Source organism: Salmo salar, chromosome ssa19, assembly GCF_905237065.1.
Source record: "Salmo salar chromosome ssa19, Ssal_v3.1, whole genome shotgun sequence".
Taxonomy (NCBI): Eukaryota; Metazoa; Chordata; class Actinopteri; order Salmoniformes; family Salmonidae; genus Salmo; species Salmo salar.
This window is the reverse complement of record NC_059460.1, coordinates 8,616,553-8,622,552: the sequence shown is the minus strand read 5'-3', so window position 1 is coordinate 8,622,552 and position 6,000 is coordinate 8,616,553. Positions and strand designations below refer to the sequence as shown.

The 6,000-nt window shown below is 45.4% G+C and overlaps 1 long non-coding RNA gene across 1 annotated transcript; it reads left to right on the top strand.

Moving 5' to 3' along the window:
- Positions 1–1,648: 1,648 nt before the first annotated feature.
- On the top strand, positions 1,649–2,968 carry LOC123728986 (uncharacterized). Its single transcript, XR_006760678.1, has 5 exons — positions 1,649–1,912; positions 2,018–2,096; positions 2,214–2,299; positions 2,519–2,614; positions 2,743–2,968. It is a non-coding gene; the product is annotated as an uncharacterized lncRNA (long non-coding RNA).
- Positions 2,969–6,000: the final 3,032 nt, after the last annotated feature.

The window sequence follows — 6,000 nt, the reverse complement described above, 5'->3', positions numbered from 1 at the left end:
ACACTGGCTTCCTGTTAAGGCAAGGGCTGATTTCAAGGTTTTACTGCTAACCTACAAAGCATTACATGGGCTTGCTCCTACCTATCTTTCCGATTTGGTCCTGCCCTACATACCTACACGTACGCTACGGTCACAAGACGCAGGCCTCCTAATTGTCCCTAGAATTTCTAAGCAAACGGCTGGAGGTAGGGCTTTCTCCTATAGAGCTCCATTTTTATGGAATGGTCTGCCTACCAATGTGAGAGACGCAGACTCAGTCTCAACCTTTAAGTCTTTACTGAAGACTTATCTCTTCAGTAGGTCCTATGATTAAGTATAGTCTGGCCCAGGAGTGTGAAGGTGAACGGAAAGGCTGGAGCAACGAACCGCCCTTGCTGTCTCTGCCTTGCCGGTTCCCCTCTTTCCACTGGGATTCTCTGCCTCTAACCCTTTTACAGGGGCTGAGTCACTGGCCTACTGGTGTTCTTCCATGCCGTCCATGGGAGGGGTGCGTCACTTGAGTGGGTTGAGTCACTGACGTGGTCTTCCTGTCTGGGTTGGCGCCCCCCCTTGGGTTGTGCCATGGCGGAGATCGTTGTGGGCTATACTCGGCCTTGTCTTAGGACGGTAAGTTGGTGGTTGGAGACATCCCTCTAGTGGTGTGGGGGCTGTGCTTTGGCAAAGTGGGTGGGGTTATATCCTGCCTGTTTGGCCCTGTCCGGGTGTATCATCGGATGGGGCCACAGTGTCTTCTGATCCCTCCTGTCTCAGCCTCCAGTATTTATGCTGCAGTAGTTTATGTGTCGGGGGGCTAGGGTCAGTCTGTTACATCTGGAGTATTTCTCTTGTCTTATCCGGTGTCCTGTGTGTATTTAAATATGCTCTCTCTAATTCTCTCTTTCTCTCTTTCTGTCTTTCTCTCGGAGGACCTGAGCCCTAGGACCATGCCTCAGGACCACCTGGTATGATGACTCCTTGCTGTCCCCAGTCCACCTGGCCGTGCTGCTGCTCCAGTTTCAACTGTTCTGCCTGCGGCTATGGAACCCTGACCTGTTCACCGGACGTGCTTGTTGCACCCTCGACAACTACTATGATTATTATTATTTGACCATGCTGGTCATTTATGAACATTTTAACATCTTGACTATGTTCTGTTATAATATCCACCCTGCACAGCCAGAAGAGGACTGGCCACCCCTCATAGCCTGGTTCCTCTCTAGGTTTCTTCCTAGGTTTTTGGCCTTTCTAGGGAGTTTTTCCTAGGGAGTTTTTCCTAGCCACCGTGCTTCTTTCACATGCTTTGCTTGCTGTTTGGGGTTTTAGGCTGGGTTTCTGTACAGCACTTTGAGAATATCAGCTGATGTACGAAGGGCTATATAAAAATAAATTTGATTTTGATTTGATAAATTTGATTGCCTCGAAGCGAGCATAGAAGGCATTTAGCTCATCTGGTACGCTCGCGTAGCTGGGCAGCTCTCAGATGGGTCTCCCTTTGTAATCCGTGATAGTTTGCAAGCCCTGCCACATCTGTCAAGCGTCAAGGCCAGCGTAGTATGATTCAATTTTTGTCCTGTATTGACACTTTGCCGGTTTGATGGCTTGTCAGAGGTTGTAGCGGGATTTTAGAAGCATCGGGATTAATGAGGTCAGTTCATTGGCGGATCAACAACTGAACTGTCAGCCATGGGGGCCAGAGTGACAGCCAGTGAGAAGGAGGTGGAGGAACAGAAAAAGGAGGTGACAGCTCTTAGAGAGGAGCTGAGCGTCACCACTACTGAACTGTCAGCCATGAGGGCCAGAGTGACAGCCAGTGAGAAGGAGGTGGAGGAACAGAAAAAGGAGGTGACAGCTCTTAGAGAGGAGCTGAGCGTCACCATTACTGAACTGCAGCTCTAGAAGAACAAGGTGGAGGAGCTGGAGAAAGACAATACAGGTAAAGCACCATTATGTAGAAACATTAACATTTGTTTGGTTCATTGTGAAGTCAGTACAGTAAAAGATCTACAGATTTTGGAGAAAATATTTCCCATAATTCTAGGACAAGCAGCTGAACTGTCAGCCATGGGGGTCAGAATGACAGCCAGTGAGGAGTTGGAAGAGCTGGACAGAGAATGCAGGTAATATTATAAAGCCACATCACACATAATCCTTGTGTAAGAATAAATTACAGTTGAAATTGCATTTCTTTGTTTATGTTTATTACTTGATCATAATTGGACTGATTGTTCCTTTAGAACTGACTGTTGAGTGAACTGTGTTTGGTTGCAAGTGATGTTATCCCCAGAGGCCAGAGTGACAGCCAGCGAGAGTGGGAAAGCAGGTAAGGAAAAGAACAGATTCACTATAATCATTTGCATAATTACAGTGAATGCGAGTGTGACAGAGTGGGTTTGAACCTTGGTTGTCTGCCCTAAAAGACACTTAGGTTAGGGAGATAATGCAAGTCTTTAGTTCTCAGTCAAGGTTACTCATCACAGGAGCGTGGCTCACCAGACCAACTCCACTACATTGGTTAACTAATGTTTTTCTCTAACCGCAGCCTTGGAGGGCAGACTGAGTTCCAGTGAGACGGAGGTGGAGGAGATGAAGAGAGAGAAAATGAACACTGATCATTCAATCTCATTGTTACTTAACGGTCTAATCAACATTTTTGATTAACTCAAATTGAATTCCTGTTTATAAAACAAATATAATTGATATTTGTTTTTCATTGTGTTGTTTTAGTTTTTTAAATGATTAATGCTTCTCTTCATGTTGTTTCAGCCAGGGAGGCCAGAGTGACAGCTTGTGAGATTATATCCAATGCCTTCGGAAAGTATTCAGACCCCTTGACTTTTACATAAGTATTCAGACTCTACTCAGTACTTTGTTGAAGCACCTTTGGCAGCGATTACAGCCTCGATGCTATATGCTTGACACACCTGGGAGTTTCTCCAATTCTTCTCTGCAGATCCTCTCAAGCTATGTCAGGTTGGATGGGGAGCATTGCTGCACAGCTATTTTCAGGTCTCTCCTGAGATGTGTGATCGGGTTCAAGTCCGGGCTCTGGCTGGGCCACTCAAGGACATTCAGGGACTTGTCCTGAAGCCACTCCTGCATTGTCTTGGCTGTGTGCTTAGGGCCATTGTCCTGTTGGAAGGTGAACCTTCGCCCCAGTCGCTGTCACTGAAAAACATCCCCACAAAATGATGCTGCCACCACCATGCTTCACCGTAGGGATGGTGGCAGGTTTCCTCCAGATGTGATGCTTGGCATTCCGGCCAAAGAGTTTATTCTTGGTTTCATCAGACCAGAGAATCTTGTTTCTCATGGTCTGAGAGTGTCATGGTCTGAGTGCCTTTTGGCAAACTCCAAGCGGGCTGTCATGTGCCTTTTACTGAGGAGTGGCTTCCGTCTGGCCACTCTACCATAAAGGCCTGATTGGTGGAGTGCTGCAGAGATGGTTGTCCTTTTGGAAGTTTCTCCCATCTCCACAGAGGAACTATCGGGTTGTTGGTCACCTCCCTGACCAAGGCCCTTCTCACCCCGATTGCCGGGCGGCCAGCTCTAGGAAGAGTGGTTCCAAACTTCTTCCATTTAATGATGGAGGCATCTGTGTTCTTGGGGACCTTCAATGCTGCAGACATTTTTTGATACCCTTCCCCAGATCTGTGCCTTGACACTGACTGTCACACCCTGATCTGTTTCACCTGTCTTTGTGCTTGTCTCCACCCCCCTCCAGGTGTCGGCCATCTGCCCCATTATCCCCTGTGTATTTATACCTGTGTTCTCTGTTTGTCTGTTGCCAGTTCGAATTGTCTTGGGGCATTTCACAGTAAAGTCTACACCTGTTGTATTCAGCCCATGTGACAAATAAAATGTGAGTTGAACACACACTGGATCCAGCTACAGTTCAGTATTACTAGCAGTGTCTATGAGAAATGGGCAGTGATGATCACTCCCTGCTTCTCCTCTGATGCAGGTATCTTCACAGCACCAGTGAAAGAAGTCTACTACATCAGATTCACTGCCTTTGAGGAGTGCAGTTTACAAAACTTTGGTGTTTACCTTTACCACAATAACAAGAGACTGATGTATATTAATGACCAGGATGATGAGTATTATGTGTACATTTCTAATACTTTGACATTGAATCTGGATGAGGGGGATGTGGTCTATATGCATCTCCCTTCAGGCCACAGGCTCTCAGGCCACTCTGAAACGAACTGCATCTCCCCTCAGGTCATGAGCTCTGAGATAATAATAATAATAATAACTTCACCACCACTATACACGTCAGCTACTACAGCGACTGAAATGACTGCAACACTCAACAAAGACCTGCAGTTAGTTTCAGAGTGGGTGGCAAGGAATATTTCTAAAACTAAAAGCATTGTATTTGGAACAAAACACTCAGTAAAACCTAAACCTCAACTAAATCTTGTAATAAATAATGTGGAAATTGAGCAAGTTGAGATGACTAACCTGCTTGGAGTAACACTAGATTGTAAACGGTCATGGTCAAGACATATTGATGCAGTAGTAGCTAAGATGGGGAGAAGTCTATCTATAATAAAGTGACACTCTGCCTTCTTAATAACACTATCAACAAGGCAGGTCCTACACCCTAGTTTTGTCGCACCTTGACTACTGTTCAGTCATGTGGTCAGGTGCCACAAAAAAGGACTTAGGAAAATTGCAATTGGCTCAGAACAAGGCAGCACGGCTGGCCCTTGGAGGTACACAGAGAGCTAATATTAATAATATGCATGTCAATCTCTCCTGGCTGAAAGTGGAGGAGAGATGGACTTCATCACTACTTGTATTTATGAGAGGTATTGACATGTTGAATGCACCGAGCTGTCGGTCTAAACTACTAGCACACAGCGCAGACACCCATGCATACCCCACAAGACATGCCACAAGAGGTGTCTCCTTACTGTCCCCAAGTCCAGAACAGACTATGGGAGGCACACAGTACAACATAGAGCCATGACTACATGGAACTCTATTCCACATCAAGTAACTGACACAAGCAGTATAATTAGATTTTAAAAAACAGATAAAAAAACACCTTATGGAACAGCAGGGACTGTGAAGCAACACAAACATTGGTACACACACACACACACACACACACACACACACACACACACACACACACACACACACACACACACACACACACACTATACCTACACATGGATTTAGTACTGTAGATATGTGGTAGTGGTGGAGTAGGGGCCTGAGGGCACACAGTGTGTTGTGAAATCTGTGAATGTATTGTAATGTTTTAAAATGGTATGAACTGCCTTAATTTTGCTGGACCCCAGGAAGAGTAGCTGCTGCTTTGGCAGCAGCTAATGAGGATCCATAGTAAATACAAATACAAAATACCACCATCAGTGTCTTCCTGCTCTGCCCTGTGTGAGGACAGCACCATTCTGTAATGCTATAATGAACTAAACTTTCTGATGTGAACAGTTCTGTGGTTAATGCCCCCAATGTTCCTCTCTTCCAACTATCCTAAGCTCTTAGAGATCTGAGGGCCAATGAGGACAAAATAAGTAGAGAATCAGAATCCTTGCCCAACCAATCATGGGGGAGAGAGAGAGAGGGTATCGCGTCATCAGGATCTGTGCCGTTTCTTCCTTCTGTTTTTTCTATATGTTCTCTTTCTCTCTCTGTACCTACTTCCGCCTCTCCTTCTCTCTTTCCCCTTCTCTCTCCATCCTTTAGACTCATTTAGCTAATTGAGCTCATGAAACGTTTCAGAAACCAATTACTCCCTGACATTATTCATTACAAGAAAGCTGCTTATGTGAGACCACTTACTTTATCTCCCTCTCTCTCTTTTTATGAGAAAAGGAAACTTGTATGACCCTAGAGGTTATTGGAAAGGGAAATTGTTTTTCCTGTTTGCTAACAGTAAATCAATGAGATCAGCAATTTCCTTTCTCTTTTTGTCTTTTTCTTTCACTCTAAAGCAGAGGGCTCCAACAGGTTGATCATGGGCTACCAGTAGCTCGCAGTCCACCTATG